Source organism: Ammospiza nelsoni, chromosome 11, assembly GCF_027579445.1.
Source record: "Ammospiza nelsoni isolate bAmmNel1 chromosome 11, bAmmNel1.pri, whole genome shotgun sequence".
NCBI lineage: Eukaryota > Metazoa > Chordata > Aves > Passeriformes > Passerellidae > Ammospiza > Ammospiza nelsoni.
The window spans coordinates 20432879-20450195 of NC_080643.1; the positions used below are offsets into that span (position 1 = coordinate 20432879).

Below are 17317 nucleotides of genomic sequence, written 5' to 3' on the forward strand. Positions count from 1 at the left end.
TTTGAAGGGCATCAGCTGCTCAGAACAACCCCTGTGGGCTCTTCATCTGGGTCCTGCTTTGGGTCCAGCTGTGGGAAGGGCAGCCCTGGTGCCTCTTCAGCAGCTGGACCTGGAACTGCAGCTTTAGCTCAATTTTGAGTCATCTGTTGGATTTACAAGCCAAGACCCCAGTCGTGGATGTGGTTTTCATGCCTCAGTGTGCTCAGTTGTGGTGCCCCAGATGGGTGAAGGCAGCACCCAGGGATGGAGTGTCTGGAATGAAGCTCAGAGTTCCATCCCTTCTCCTGCAGCAGCATTCCCTTTGGCTCTGTGTCTTTTTCTGAAGTAGGAAGTGAAATGTGTGCAGGATTTTGGTTATGAAACTCGTGGAAAGCCATATGCGTACTTGTTCAGCACAAAAAGGGGGGTGAAGCACCCTGGTTTAACAATGCCTTAGTGTTCACCTTCCCTCTCCCTCTTGCCTTTCCTCTCGTGCTCCTGGGGTGAACAGAATGTAACACAGAATCACAAAACCATGGAAGTGTTTGGGTTGGAAGGATCTAAAATATGACGCAGGTACAGCCCACCTTCCACTGTCCCAGGCAGCTCCAAGCCCCAGTGTCCAGCCTGGCCTTGAACAATTCCAGGGATCCAGGGGCAGCCACAGCTGTTCTGGCACCCTGTGCCAGGGCCTGCCCACCCTCACAGGGAGGAATTCCTTCCTAATATCCAGTGTAAACTGACTTTTAAAAGCCCTTCCCCTTGTTCTAGCACTCATGGCACTGGCTTGGCCATCTCAGAACAGGCTTTGACTTTAAAAGCCCAGCCTTAGAATCCTGCCCCTTTACCTGGCATTTGGAGTTATCTCTTGCAGTGTGTACTTTGTATCTTCATTCTCCTTAAACCAGAGGAAAAATTAATTTGCTTCATCCTCCTTTGAGGAATCTCCATTTGCCAGCTGGTGCCAGCATTGTGCTCTGCTGGGTCATTCAGCAATTCCCAGTGTTCCCATGGAACAATCCATTCCCCTTGGCAGTCTCTGCCTTGCAAGGCTTGTCTGTGCATTTAGTAGTACGTGCCTTGAGCTTGTCCTCACAGCTCTGGTTGGTGCTGGAATTATTGTATGTGCAGGGAATGCCCTGATGAAGGCAGGAATGGTGAATCTGACTCCATGTTCCCAGAAGGCTAATTTATTACTTTATAAAATTGTATTATATTAAAGAATACTATACTATACTAAAGAATACAGAAATGATATTTACTGAATGCTAAAAAGATAATAATGAAAACTGGTGACTCTCTCCAGAATCCTGACGCAGCTTGGCCCTGATTGGCCAAAGAGTGAAAACAACTCCCAGCAGAACCCAATGGAACAATCACCTGTGGGCAAACAACCTCCAAACACATTCCACGTGAGCACAATACAGGAGAAGCAAATGAGATCAGAATTATTTTCCTTTTTCTCTGAGGCTTCCCAGCTTCCCAGGAGAAAAATCCTGGGCGAAGGGATTTTTTCAGAGAATGGAAATCCCACACTGGAATATCAGTGTGAAACTCCCGACCAGAGCTCTTCACTGATACAGGAGTTTAGGTGACAACAATTTCCGCCCTGAGCTGAAATCTCTTCCCTGGGGACAGCATTACCCTGTGCCCAGCACTGCAGCCATGCGTGCCTGGTGGGGGCAGAGGCACTCGTGCACAGTCACTCATGAGCAGCACTGGTGTGGGTTTCCCTGCTGCCTGGGCACAGTTTCCCTGTGGCAGTGTCTGGAGTTCCTGTGCGGAGGCTGAGCGGAGACGGCGCTGCTGGAGCAGCTCAGAGCTGGATTAACTTCAAACCTAAAAACAGCACACAAGCAAAAACGCAATCGTGGATTCTGGAGGGAGGGCAGAGGGAAATTCAGCTGTGCTGCCTCCTCTGGAGTCCTGGCAGAAAACAATGGAGCAGAGTCCAGACCCCCCTGAGCTGGTGGGATTCCTGCAGCTGTCACTGCACAGCAAATGGGCTTTTAATCTGATTGAACTGCACTGAAATACTACACAAAATTCTGCTGCTTCTGAAGAGTTTTGGGTTTTTCTCCTCAGCCTTCTAAGCTTGCATTTGAGACAGTTACATCCTAATATTTTATAACTTGGATGATTACGAATGACTTAACTTTATTCCCCAATCCTTGTCTTCCACGCCAGGATATGTAACAATGCCTTTTGTGCAGGTGATCTCTGGTATTGATCAGGTGATATTCAGTAGCTGAACAGGCTGGCAGGTTCTGGCCTTACGCATAGTAGGAAGGAGTAGTAGTAATCTGCTCAAATACTGACTCTTTCTCTTTTTATTCTGAAGTGCACGTTCTGAAGTGAAGTTAATGTTGTGGGCAGAGTTAAAGTGAATATTCCCAGCTATATGGAATTTGTAGGGGCCTGATTTGTAAAAATGAAGTTTAGAGCAGTTTAGCCAGTGCCTTTCTCAGCAGAGGTGTGAAAGGCAGCGTTGGCTGCACGTTTAAGAATAAAACCAAGCAAGACTAACCTGGGGGGTTTTGCCCCCAAGACAACTTTTGAGCAGCAATTCTGTTGATGATTGCCTGTGGAAATAAAAACTTGAGCTCTTTTTGAGCAGTCTTACCCTTCTTGCTCTTGCCAGAGGAGCAGCAATGGTGTGGGAGCAGTCTGCACAGGTAGTCCTTATCCTAATGATGTTTGCAGTTCCTTATTAGGTTGTACCATAATCCCTGAATGTGATTAACTGGCAATTTACACCTCAGAGCCCTGGCTTTTACTTATAAAAGCTACAGAGAAATAAACTAGAGAAACAAATTGGGAGTTAACTGTGCAATCAAAGATATAAATGTGCTTCTGCAGTCTGAGTGCTGCTGCTTTGCTGGCTCCAAGGACAGAGTCTTCCTTAGAGCAGAAGGGGAATTGCTGTCCAAGACAGCTTTTAGTAACATGATGAACAGCAGAGGTGCTTAAGAGCATGTAAAGCACGTTTAGTCTTTATGGGCAGCATTAGTTAATGTTGTGGGCAGAGTTAAAGTGAATATTACCACCTATGTGTAATTTGTAGGGGCCTGATTTGTAAAAATGCAGTTTAGAGCAGTTTAGCCAGTGCCCTTCTCAGCAGAGGTGTGAAAGGTGTGTTGGCTGCATGTTTAACAATAAAAGAAATTTTACTGGTAGTGGGCTGGGAAGTTGTGTCTGAGATGGTTGAGACCCCAATTCCTGCAGAGCTGATCCTTTCACAGCTGCTGGCTGCGAGCAAATGGGAATGGCCATCACCAAGAGGGACCTGCTCACAAACACATTTCCAGTTCCTGGGGCTTGGAGTGGGTGGTGGCTCTTTGGGAGAAGTGCTCTTAAAACACCTGGTGTCTGCTGGAAGAAGGAGGATGCAAAGTTCCTGAAAACAAAGCTCAATTTTAGGAATTGTTACTGCAACTTCTTTAGGCAGAAGACTCCAAGCCTTGATCAGAGCTACTGTGAGTGGTACCAGCTCAATTTCAGCTTAAAGCACTTCAAGTGCTTCCACATCTCATCCTTAGCACCATTTGGTTGTCAGCAGCAAGTGAAATGATTCTCTCCTCTGTGCTGTCAAAAGTGATGGGATGGAAGAGGAATTCTCTTCTCTCTCAGCATAAATGGATAGATATGTTAACCCAGCAATCCTATTTTCATGGTGGATTTAATCCAATAAAACCTTCTGTTATAGTAATGGAGGTTTTCTGGTTTGTTTTTTCTAAGGGTTTACATTTCTGTCTGTTTTATGCACTTTTCTCCCACAAAGTTTTCATTTCCTTACCTGAGACACACTGCAAACACAAGTGATTGCTGCTGCATTTTCTACCTCTCAGAAGCTTCAAAGCCTTAGGATTTAAAACAAAGAATATTTGGATTTTTCAGTCCAATTTGGTGGTTGAAATTCATCATACCAGTTTTTAATAAAAGAATGCACATTGTGCATTGACAGTACTGTGAAGATGCTTAAACTCTTCTTCCCTTTCTCTTGGAGAAAATATTTGACTTGTAGGAAATGTGGGGGGGATGATGGACCATCAGTTTTGAGTAAAACCCAACTAGTTGTAGAGCCAAATATACAACATTTGTACATGTGACTTTGAGACCTTCCCTGGAGAAGCTCTATCAGAACCACTCAGAGCTGTCTCCTTTAGGAGGAGGTTGATCAGGGATGGTTTTGCATCTTCCTCCTAGGGGCTTTCCAAGTCTCAGTGCTGACTATTTATAAACACAGAGAGTTGTCTCCTCTGCCTTTCAAAATTTAAACTTCCTGGAACTTAAAAGTAAATTTTTAAAAAGCAGTGAAGGAATTACTTCTGAGATGAAGCTCTGTTTTATGTGCTGTTCTTCCACTGATGAGCAGCAATTGTTGCTCACCCAGCATTTCCAAATGTTATTTCCCAAATTGCTGCTTTTTAACAAGTACAGTTGGTTTCTGTAGGAGGAACTGAGTCCCTTGGAGCTGTTCTCATCCCACTCACCCATTGCCTTTTCCCCACCCTTTATCTGACCTTATCCATCTCTGGGAAGTGTGTCAGCAGGAGGGACAGCAGTAACCAGAGCTCGGTGACACCGTCATGTGAGAAGGAGGACAACAGCAATTAATTGTTAATATTGAGCTAACTGTGAGCTCCTGGCCTGCTGGGCTTCTCAGTGTGCACCTTGTGGCCAGGGCACAGTGGGAACTTGTGGTGTTTGAGTGGTTTATTCCATTCAATCTTTATGGAGGGGTCTGAAATGGAGAGCACAAATTCACTTGCTGGTGCTGATCTCTCACATTGCAAATGCTAATTTTAGTTTATATATGATAGTGTTGGTCTAGTTTGGATATGGAGGGGGGGAAAAGTCATCCCATTCTGTGGTTTAGAGATCCTGGAGGATCCCTCACACATCCTCCACACCTGGGCTCTCAGCTGAGGCTGTTCTGGCTCCCTGTTCCTGCTGGGTGAGCAGAGGGGATGCAGGAGACATTGAAACAGGGCAATTGTTCAGCCCTGCCAGTTTGGGCACCACATCAGAGCTGCTCCATCTTGTGAGGAGAGCAGGGCGTAGGATTCAGAACTTGCCAGCTTGGTTCAAGTGGGTAAATTCCCATTTTGTGCGTGCTGAGCTGCTGGAAGATGCTCCCAGAGTGCCCTTCCTTGGATCTTCTCCGCAGGGTGTGTCCCTCGGGGGTTTGTAGGCAATTTTTAGATAACCTGTGGTATTTTCTGAGACCCCCTTTGAAGGGAGGAATGATGAATCTGACTCCATGTTCTAAGAAGGCTAATTTATTATTTTATGATCTATATTATATTAAAGAATACTATACTAGAACTCTACTAAAGAATAGAGAAAGGATACAGACAGAAGGTTAAAAGATAATAATGAAAAACTTGACTCTCCAGAGCCTCGACACAGCTTGGCCCTGATTGGCCAATAAATAAATACAATTCACATGGAAACCAATCAAACAAGCACCTGTTGGTAAACAATCTCCAAACCACATTCCAAAGCAGCAAAACACAGGAGAAGCAAATGAGGTAATATAGTTTTCCTTTTTCTCTGAGACTTCTCAGCTTCCCAGGAGAGAAATCCTGGCAAAGAGATTTTTCAGAAAATGTGACAGTAACCAACAAAGACTGATGAACATAAGTTTGCTAAAACAAAATTAATTCTGGAGGAAGTGAGGAAGGGAAGTACAGAGCTCTTAATGGGATTATTAAAGATATGAAGTAAGAGGAAAACAGGTTTCAGTGAACCATGGTCACCAACTTTGAGACTTCATTTAGCCCTTGGTGAAACTGGAAATGTTAAACAACAGCTTCCTGAACCCCCTGTCTGGGGGCAGCCACCTGGAGTCAGTGATGGGGATAAATACTGCTTTATTTAGTTGGTATTAATTTATACCACACTAGAAATTATATAATTTATATAATGACTTATATAATTAGTGCCAACTGGTGCAATTGATATTAATTTAATAAAAAAGTAATTGGGTGAAAATTAGATGCTTAATAACACAGTGATAACAAACATTGTAAACATCATCCCACGGAATTGTCTTTGGGATTTGGTAGAAGTGGTCTGAAGTCTGACTTTTTACCACAGACATGCACCAGATTACTCTAAAGCAAATTATTTGGGCTCTGTGCTGACTTCACTGCTGGCCAGCTGAAGGGCCAGGTAAATCTCTATTTAATTACACACTGCTTTCCCATGGGGCAGATTCCTGAGTGCTGACAGTGATTGGTGGTCAGGTTTTGTGCTGTAAATTCTGCCTAAAAACATGCACTGCAGAACTTCTGGCACTTTCATGTATGAATATAATGCAATAGCTATAAATGTATGGTGCAGTGTAGCTGTAATGCAAAAAAGAAGGGGAGAAAAAAACGGAATGAGCAGTGTGAGATGAGGACATGGTAAACTTTGTAGGTGTTGGTTTTCTGAAAACTTCTTGTCATGTACTGAGTGCCTGTGAATGCTGGATAAACATGAATTTGTCTTTCAGTTCAGTGTTTTGTGTGTGTAGGGTCTGAGGAGTCTGTGCTGATCATCCCAAATGAAGCTTGGTCATGTCAATGATGAGTGCCACGTGGAAAAGGGACTGGCATTGCCTGGGAAAGAAGCAGCTTCTTGGCCACATGGCTAAAAAAATATCTCATGTTCAATACTGGCTGTAAAATGTTCTTAATCTATTCCATAACTTTTCTGGTAAAGTTGTTTTTCATCCATGTGCCATATTCTCCCAAAATATGTCTCAACTGGGACAGATTGCTGTTAAATCTGTCCTGGAACACATTTCTGAGGTGTTTTTTTCCAGGAGGAGGTGTCAGATTTGGAGCAGACAGATGTAAATCCAGTCCCTCTCACACAGGGCTCTGTCTGCCTTGGATGGAGCAATTCCTGCGCAGCCCTTGTGGGTGGAGAATAAATCCCAAAATGGCCATTCAGTGGCACTGCTGGGGTGGCAGGAGAGCAGATTTTATTCTTGTTCTTGGTGCTAAATTTCCTCATTCAGTGGCACTGCTGGAGTGGCAGGAGAGCAGATTTTATTCTTATTTGTGGTATTAAATTGCCTCCTTGGCACACAAAGGGCTGTGTCCTTGACCCAGGGGTGTGTGGGGATTGTCCCTCCCCATGTCAGACTCTGCTCTCTCCAGACAGACCCCAATGCAGCTCTGCTGCTCTGCTCTGTTTGCTCAGAGGTCAGCTTTCCTCCTGTGCTAAAACGGAGAGGAAATCACGGGTCGTGGGTTTTCAGATTAAATCTAATGGTTTTTGCTGTCTGCTAGAAATTAATTTACTGCTCACCTGAAATAATATCTCTTTATCATGTAAATTAGCTGTGTTGAAGGGGAAATAATAAGGGAATATGGTTTTTTCCTCCCTTCCCTGAGCAGTGAGGGGGACAGCTTTTTTGTTTCCCAAGCAAAGCAGGTTTCTAATTAAATAACAGACTAACTCCTTGAAACTCTGCTTTGGGAGAAATATTTGGCTTTTTTTTTGCTTGTTCCTTTTTTAAAATGGACAATAGAGACTTGCAGTAATTAAATATATATTTGGAAAAAAATCTAGGATTCACAAGTGACTTAACTAAAGCTGCCTCCTGCCCCTCTGATGGATCATTGCTGGGGGACTCTTCATTGTTCATGGCTCTTCTTGCTCAGGCCAGTGTTTTCCCAGCTCACAGGGAGGTCCCCCAGGTGTTCTGCTGCTGTGGGGATGGATTTTGCTCCTCATTAACTTTTCCAGCTCCTTCTTTGCTCCTGCAGCTCCAGGTCTCCCTCTGGGCTGGGCTCCTGCTCCTGTTGTTCCTCCTTGTGCTGCTCCCCAAAGGATGATATTTTAAACCATCTCACAGGGTATTCTGAGCTGGAAGGGACCCCTGGGGATCTGAGCAGCTCAGTAAAATCTCTGCAGGACTCACCAGAAGTACTCAGCTTCAAGTACTGGAAATCTGTTTAGGGAAAAGTTGATCTTGTTTGATTTTTCAGAGGAAAACTGCTGTGGTGCTGTTTGTGCTGTTGAGATTGTTTATCCTGTTCCTGGGGGGTGCTGGGTCAGAGCTCATGGATTTTTGGCAGTGCTGGGTTAATGTTTGGACTCAATCTGAGAGGGTTTTCCCCCCTGGATGGTTCCATGATTCCATGGAGCCCAGCCCAGTATGATGGATTGATCCTGGTGGGATGCAGGAGCAGAATCCCTTGGGCAGGAGGGTGAGGGAAGCTCCTGTGGGGTGCCAGCCCTGCCCTCAGTGCCAGCACACAGCTCAGATTTCCAGTTGTTTCCTTGCCTTGTTCCATTCCCTGCAGTGCCAGCAGGCAGGGAGAGCCTCCCTGGGAAGGTTGGGTGGAGCCAGGAGCTTCCTGCACCTCAGGATCCTCCCCCTGCAGGGACTCTGCAGTCACACCTGGGCTTAACTGAGAATGGTAAATGTTATAATGTGTATTTATGTACTTATTCCTCCTGAGAATTCCCTCTGCACGCAGCAGGTTATTCCCAGTGCCCTGGTACCTGCTCCTGGAGAGAGGCCCCGTGGTATCGCAGACATCTTTTATGGAAAATCCTTTTCTTTAGGATTTTTCCTCCTGATAAGCTGGGAGGCCTCAGGAACAAAATGTAAACAATGGTTATCTGCTGCTGTGGAATGCAACAGGTGCATCTGGGATTGGTCCCATGTTGGATGTTTCTAATTAATGGCCAATCACAGCCAGCTGGCTCAGACAGAGAGCCGAGCCACAAACCTTTGTTATCATTCCTTCCTATTCTATTCTTAGCCAGCCTTCTGATGAAATCCTTTCTTCTGTTCTTTTACTATAGTTTTAATATAATATATATAGTAAAATAAGAAATCAGCCTTCTGAAACATGGAGTCAGATCCTTGTCTCTTCCCTCATCCTCAGACCCCTGTGAGCACGGTCACACTGTGGATTTGCAGCTCTGCTGCAGGCAGTGCATTCCCCAAAAGATGCCCTGGAAGGAAGGCTCAGGTTTTCCTTTCTGCCCTGGGAATATATTAAAAACCTGGCTATCAAGAGGAGCAGAATTTGGGTGTCTTTCCTCTTCCTGTACAGATCTGAGGTACAATTTTGGGTGTTTCATAGAAAATGTTCTGCAGCAGCAGAGTTTAGTGATGACCCAATCCAGCTGCACTACTGGGGCATAAATCAGAATATTCCTGTACAGCAGTAATTTGCAGCTAAGCCATACAAGGCTATTTACTGCCCATCAGTGTTCAATAGAAAGTTAATTTTTAGAATAGATCAGTGATTAATACCTGATCACAGGGCAAGGGCTGCTCTTGTCATCAGAATTGTGAAGACAAAATGAGGAGTCTTGATGGGGTCAATGGTTACCATAAGCCCCTGCCTTTTGTGTAATGATCATTTTCTGTGAGGGTAATTAATGAACTGTTTAAGTTATGGAGGACATTGATAATATTGACACTGATGTATGAGCTGGATTTTTAACGGAGTAGATGTGCTGACTGTGGGAGTACTGCTGATAAATCAGACTTTCATTTCATGCATTCAGCTTGTGCTTAGAAGTATCCAGGTATTTTTAGAAGCCTGGGATGATCTACATATTCATTTGAAAATGTCTTTGTCAAAGCAGCACTGGTGTTTGTGTTCACACCCTGCACTTCCAGCCCCTCCTGGCACTGCAGGTGCACAGACACTGTCCTGCCCTCCGCTCACAGGGGCACGAATCCAGCCTGGAAAATTCCTTCAGGATCACCCAAGCCAGCCATGAACCCAGCACCACCACCCTGCTCACCACCAAACCATGCCCAGGTGCCACATCCATGGCTTTTTGCACATTCCCAGGGATGGTGACTCCACCAGTGCCCAGGGAAGTGAATGCTTGAGAGAATATGGGAGAGGCAAAAAGGCAGCCAGAGCCTGGGGATGCAGAGCCAAGACATTCCCTGGCAAAGGTGAGGAAATGTTCTCTTATCCTTGAGCTCCTCTACAGAGTCTCTGTCAGGTGAGCAGGAGGGGCAGCATCCTTTGGTTTTTGCAGCTATACTGTGCTGAGAAAACTTGTTTTACATTTCTCTGCTGCTGCTGAAAAAAAAACCCCACCAGCAATGCAAAAAAGTAAAAAAATCGCCCAAATTTGCTCTTCTCTGTCTCAAAAAAAAAAACAACAACAAACCTTCTGCTATTGTTTCAAAAGAAAAAATGCTTCAGCTTTGTGCATAAATCTGAAGTGTTTTTTTATTTGAAGTGTTCCATGTGTGATAAATAACTTCTGTGCTTCTGTATGGCTGGGTTTAGTTATGGTGTTGAGATAAACCAAAGCAGAAAATTAGTTTGCTGCAGACACAGAGAACATTACTTATGGTTGTAGCAAAACTCTCCTCAGCACTTACCCAAAATAGCCACCAACCTTGAATTGTTTTGGGTCTGAAGCCCTGGGAGCTGAGTGAGTTATGCAGACAGGAGACACAGATCACAGGTGAAAAATCACATGCAGAGGTGCTGCTGCCTTGGAAATAATGACTCTGTGCCCAGAGTTTCAGTGGGAAATGCATCAGCCTGGAGGTGCTGTGGCTGATTTCCTAATTGCATTGAGTGATGGAGGATGATGAGACAAAATGGCCAGGGAGAGACTTGTGACCCGTTGTTATTATTGCTGGGGTTGGCACCTTGGCCAGAGGGGGTGATGGAGGCATGGCTGTGTTCCTGGTGCTGCCCTGAACCCCCTCTGCTGGCTCTGGACAAATTCCAGGCCCTCCTTCTCCCAGGAAAGCCAGCTGCAGGAGGGACAGGGGCTCCACTTGCTGCAGGGGCTGGGAAGCACTTTGAGTCAGCTTGATGAATTTTTGGTGACATAACTGACTACAGATCTCCAGCAATATCATTATTGACTGCTCTGAGTGTTAATTGGAGATGGAGGAGTTTTCCTGGTGCTGGTGGAGGTTTTCCAGCTGCAGTGCCTCTTGCCTTTAGCCCTGACACCAGCTCTGGCTGTGGCTGAAATGCCCAAAAGCCATTTCCAAACACAAATGGATTTAAATTCCTGAAGCTTTGGATTCAAAATGGATTCAAATACCTGAAGCTTTTAGCCCCTGACAAAAACTAGTTCTAAGGACACCAGTGCAATGGCATTTTCTATGAAACCACTCATAAATGGCCTGGAATAAGGCAGTTTTCCTGATGGATAACTTCCACAATGCAAATGGAGAGTTTGGCTGCCATGTTTCACTCTGTGACTCATCTTGGGAAGCGTCAGGACCTGTGATAAATCCTGCTGCAATGAATTGTCCTTGTCAGTTTTCTCTGTGTTGGAGGCAGTTTAGTCTGGGCTGGGAGGTAAATTTCCATTGCTGATGGGAGGAGAATGGGCAGGATCTGATTGAGGAGCTGAGCATCCCTCAGTGGTGCAGGACACAGAGCTGGGAGCAGCCCTGGCTGGACCAGCACTGGGGCAGCTCCAGGTGGAGCCCCAGAGGGGAAATCTCTCTGAGTGTCAGACTGATGATTAAGGTGCAGAATTACTGCAGGCCAGAGAGTTTTGGATTTTTATTTTCTGCAAGTTTGTAAAATCATGCCTTAATTCTTTCACTGAAGTGAGTGTTTATTAGGAACAGAGAAATGCTTTCCGTGGTTGGCATGCCCACAGCAAGGGGGTCAGAACTAGGGGATTTTTAAGATCCCTTCCAACCCCAGCTGTCCTGTGATTCCATGAAGGGTTCTGGCAGTGCTGTCACACAAATTACTGCTTGAACTGTTGTGTAACCCTTTCCATCCCACAGGCCTAAACAGGGGTCTCAGTAACCCATGTGAGGCAGTCCCTCAGGTTCAGAACCCCCCTTTTTTTGAAGGGGAAGCAATTTGTAGCAAACTTCAGTTCAGCCTCACCTCTCTTCTGTCTCCACCACAGCAGTAAAGCTGGAAAGGTGTGAGTGGGGCTCTCTGGGCTTTGGTAAGTGTCAGACAATTCTCTTTTCTGAGCCAGGGATGGGTAACTGAGAGATGTTTTAAAATCTTTTATTCCATTTCCAGTCTCATGAGAAGGGTGAGACAATGCAGATGTTATAATTCACGCTATCACAATCAGAAGCTGACTATTTCTTAATTACAAAACACAATAAGCATTTCTTGGCTATCAGCTTTTTGCCACACCATGCTGTAGATGCCTTAAAGCCAATCATCTAAAACTACCCCTCATGGGTCCTACTACAATGCATCTTTCATAGTTCTATTTCTCTGAAGTATCTAGTCATATTTGTAAGGCCATTTTTTGAAACTTTTTTCTAGCTCTGTTTTCTCTAGCTCTCTCTTAACAATATCTGTTGTATTCCATGGCATTTGTAAGTCAGCATTTCTTATCTCATATTTTGCATACTGTGTGGGCCTTCTGTCAGGCCCTGAGAATTCTCTACAAATCCATTTCCCACAGGTAAGAACCTTCTCTGGCATAGGTAGTGTGGCAAATTTTTCATGTAAATACTCTACAGGAAATCACCTGTGCTGCTGGTGATGTTTATTGCATTTACACCTTGTGTTTAGCAGCAGCACTGGCCTTTCCTGCCTCCAGAGGAAAATGCTCTGGAGCAGTGGGACCTGGCATCACTCTCAGAGTATTTTTTACTTCTGGCTTCCTACTTTGCTGTGCTCTGGGCTGATGGCAGCAGCTGCTGCTCACCTGAGCAGGCATTGTGAACTTCTGGAAAATGGGATAATAATTATTGTAATAATTGGGCCTTATTGTAAGTGTAGGTGAGTGATAAATGGCGTTTCTGCATATTCATTTCATATCAATATCACTTTTATCCTTTAGTTCCAACTGTCTTGCATTAAAATTCATTCTAAAAGAGGTGTATTGAATACTTGGAGCTGGTAGCAAGGATTTACCTTTTCATTATTTCACTGTCTCAGCTGTTTGCCAGCCTTTGTGTGCTGTTTGATGGCTTTGGCACTTGCTTGGGGAATGGGAACATTTCTGTCCCAGGGAGTTGAGAGTCACCCCCAACACCAGGAATGTCCCCAGCAGTGCCGCTCCAGGGCTGGGTGTTGTGAGAGCCAGCCCAGGCTGACCTGGTGCCTTTTTAAACAGGTTCTGCTCAATCCTCTCAGTGCAGATTCCAGCTGGAGCTGGGCTTGGAACAAAGCCAGGCTCTGACCTCTCCTGAATTTGGGAATGTGGGTTCAGTTTTGGGGCTCATGTGGGAATGACAGTCCAGTGTGACAGCGGTCACAGGGGTTCTTGGATGAGGGGAGAGGCGAGAATGTTGACTCCATGTTCAGAAGGCTTGATTTATTATTTTATGATATATATATATATTACACTATAACTATACTAAAAAGAATAGAAGGAAAGGTTTCTTCAGAAGACTAGCTAAGAATAGAAAGGAATGAATAACAAAGATCTGTGGCTCGGACAGATAGTCTGAGCTATCTGGTCTGTGGTTGGCCATTCATTGTAAACATTCAAGATGGCCCAATCACAAACTCACCTGTTGCATTCCACAGCAGCAGATAACCATTCTTTACATTTTGTTTCTGAGGCCTCAGCTTCTCAGAAGAGAAAATCCTAAAGAAAAGAATTTTCACCAAAAGATGTCTGCGACAGTCCAGTGTGAGCTCTGACTTCTTCTAATGCAGTTCCAACAAAGGAACATTGCAGCATTGGAGTCTGGTCTGAAACCAGCCCAAAGAAGCAGAAGATCTGAGCTGCCCCCTCTGAAACAAGGTTCCTCAAGGGAGCTCCTGGTAATATATTCAAATGTGTGCTGGGTTCTTTCTCAAGTGGTGGTTTTAGCTCCAAGTGCCCAGAGGAAGGGGTTCCCTTTCCTTCTGAAGAAACAGCCTTTCAGCAGCCTGGTGCTGCCACAGCTGACACAGAAATCCCCTCACCTTTATACCTTTATTTCAGCTGAATGGTTTAATCTATGGAGGTACTTGGTTAAATTCTAAAGTGATTTCACTGGATATTACTTTCCTGAGCTTTGAGTAAAGAGCTGTTGCCACCAAACCCCACTGCCAGCCCAGTCTGGAGCCCCATTTTGGGCGGGGATGGGCAGGGTCTGGAGCCCCATTTTGGGCGGGGATGGGCAGGGTCTGGAGCCCCATTTTGGGCAGGGATGGGCAGGCTGTGGTGTCTCCAGAGCTCCTCTGAGCACACAAGCATCCTGATGCTGCCAGCACATCCAGGTGGGTTTTTATTTTTGTTTTCTCACCAAAGTTTCATAGGACAGAAAGCAGGGGAGCTCCTGGCTGTGCCACTGGCCATGTTTTCCTGGAGGCAGCTGCCTTGGGGCAGGTGTTGAGCAGGAATTTTTTGCAGCATTTCTCAAGGCTCTTTTTCAGTGCCAGTTTTCCAGTGAACAGTTTAGATTGTTCCTCTCTGGTCTGCAGCCATGTGAGCAGGTGTGGGAGCAGAAATGCACAGGATGGAATGGTCAAGGTGGTTTGGTGACAGCCAAAGATGAGGCACCAGCAGCATTTAAAGAGAGATCCAGCTGGCTGCAATCCAAATGTGTCTCCAAACTGCACAGAGAATTGTGGCTCAGCAATGCCTGGGAGTGGAAGAAGGGAATGGAATGAGAAAGGAGCAGAAATGAGTTTAAAAGCTGATATTTGCCACAGTGTTTGAGGCTGGCATGTCTGTAATTTGTAGAATAATGCAGATTTTTGCTGTCCTTTGACCTTATACGCACAATTCAGGTGCTCTGCAGGTTTTGATGAACTACCTGAGAGTAAACTCTTTGCATTGGGGAATTGAGGAGTAAGGGCAGTGTAAATTATACAATTCCTGTACATGGGATATTGAAAGCCTTTCCCTTGTTAAGTGGCAGATTTCTGTGGCAGGATCTTTGCTAATGGTTTTACCTAGTTACAGAATTTGAGCTCTCCCCAATATCCTCAATGTCCATCCGTACCCAAGTACTGAAGTTTCCCCTTCCAGCTTTTCACTCCTGCAGGAAAGCACAACTGGCTGAGCTGTCTCTGCAAACATCTGGACCAAAACATCCTGGCTTTGGTATCTCTTGGAAGTGTCTCAGCTGGAAAAGCATCCCTGAATCTCCCTGTGCAGTCTGTGCAGTCTGATGGGATCCTGAGCTGGGATCCAGCTTCTCCTGGCTCTGCCCTGCTCACCTTGCACAAATTCCACAGAGAAAATAAAACATATTCAAGCTCAGTCAGTTGTTTTCAGAATAAGACAATCTGTGAATTCTTATTTAGAATTTGGAGATCAGAAAGGCAGAAGTGTGACTTAACCCCTTCCCTGCCCCCCTGAAGTCCTGGCAGGGCTTTGGATTTGTAGCCACAGGGAAGCCTGCAGGCCCTGCTGCCTCTGCAATGTTCTTTTTGTGGTTTTCTTTTCCTCTAAGCCCTCTTGTTGAACAGCAGATAGATGATAAATACAAGAAAGCATTGAGAGGGATGAAAATTACTGGCTAGGTACTCATTTGTTCAGATTATTGTTTGCATGGATGCAAAAAATGAACCTTTAAATACTGGAAATTTAAGATCAACACTTAATAGAATAGCTTGTCTATTTTCTTAAAATGAATTCTACAGTATTATTGACTACCTGACAAACAGTGATGAATGCAGCCCCTGTGCTGCTTTCTGTTCAGGGTAAAGGCAATTAAGCACTATTATATGTTAGAATTTAACATTGCTCTGTGTAGGGATTCATTTGTGCACATTGAAATGAAAGCAGAAACGATCAACAAACATCAGTGTAATGACGTGTTCCAACCTTGATAAGGAAATTATGCCTTGTCTCTAATGGGCTCTGGGAATTTCAGGGAGCTGTTTGCCTGTGACTGATCTTACTCAGAGGATGTGAAAGCAGAGCACTCATCTCCTCACACATCCTCAGCCATCACCTGCAGCTCTGAATTAACTTACAAGGCACAAACAAAACATCTCAAGTCTTTTACAAGCTTAATTTTTTAAGTTTAAATGTCAAGAATGAAATCATCTGCCTTAATAACATTGTGGGTGTGTGTGTGGCAAGGCACCTTTCACAAAGAGCATGGAAAACAAGCTCTCAAACTGTGCCATTCCCATTCTGTGGAAGTGACAAAAAGAGTGCATCCTGCTTTTTCAGTTGTTTACAGGAACCCACCACAGCCTTTCCATTTGCTGTAAACACTTGGAACAATCATTGGGAGCAGTGAAGAAAGTAATGATGGAGATTGTTGGAGCTGAATTGGAGTTGGAATAACTTGGAATTGCTTTTAAAGTGCTAAAACTTTGTAAAGAGGATGTTAAGGAATGGAATGTCTCTACTGAAGTAGTGTTGGTAGTTTTATTTCTATTAACAATACACAATGCTTCATTATTAAGCTTAAAACCTTCTACTATCATGCTGAGCATATTTTTCTGCAGTCTCAAGGTCTATCTTAGCCAAGCCTAAAACTCAAGCTATTGTTTCATGTCCTTGCTTGCTGTAACTTTTCTACTTTCAGACTTTGCAGCTGTAGCTGGCTCTAAGTTTTCTGTTGTTTTTGCTTTTGCAGCTTTCTGGAAGTCTTCTTACCTTTTCTATTTCCCACATTAAGTCATTGGGTCCTATTTGAAAATTCACCAGTGTTTATTACATGAGCTTCTATTGGAATGTTCTCATCTCTGGACCAATTTGGAGTCACTGAACATAACCAGAATCAGGCACCACTTTCTCAAGGCTCCATCAGTGCATTTAAAAGTCTCAGTTTTAGTGAATACTTGCTGGTCTCTTCTCCCAGAGACTGAACTTGGGGTACCTGCTGCTAAACCTGACCTGGAGAATGGGGCAGATTTTCCCGTGGTGAGACCTTGCCTTGATGTTTGTTCAGGTGAAGCTTTATACTGTTTTTCTTGGCTTTTCAAGTTGCTGTTATTGCTTGAGAAATTGGGATAAAACTATGACAGTTCTTCAGCATTTCTGTAGTTTCCTCCAGCAGTTAGCAGTGATGCCAGTGTAATTTTCCCAGCTTAGAGTTACATTCAGTGAGATGATAAAATCAACCTGTGTTAGAATGTTTAGCTGTGAGTGAAAAAGTGGAGATAAATCTTCCCACTCTGTGAACATTTCATACCATGTTACTTCATAAAATTTTTAGTGGAGTCTTCTCTTTGTCTTAGTCTGAATTATCTAAAACTGGGCATGGCCTGAGAAATGGAATGTATCTGTAATGGTGTCAGTTTATCCAATTTACAGACAATCTTTATTCTCTTAGCACCTAAAACAGGGACTAATTTCATCAGGAACTGCCTTTTAACCTTCCACTGATTGCCAAGAAAGGAGATGGGCAGGTTCAGTGCTTCCAACATGGAAATTTCCATGGATAATATCCCAAACACATCAGTCTGTTTCAGGTTAAAAAACTCCAAGCCACCAC

The 17317-nt window shown here is 44.4% G+C and overlaps 1 protein-coding gene across 3 annotated transcripts in view; it reads left to right on the plus strand.

Annotated features, from left to right (window-relative positions):
• IQSEC1 (IQ motif and Sec7 domain ArfGEF 1) overlaps positions 1–17317 on the plus strand; it is a 299716-nt gene that overhangs the window by 25789 nt on the left and 256610 nt on the right. The window lies entirely within an intron of this gene.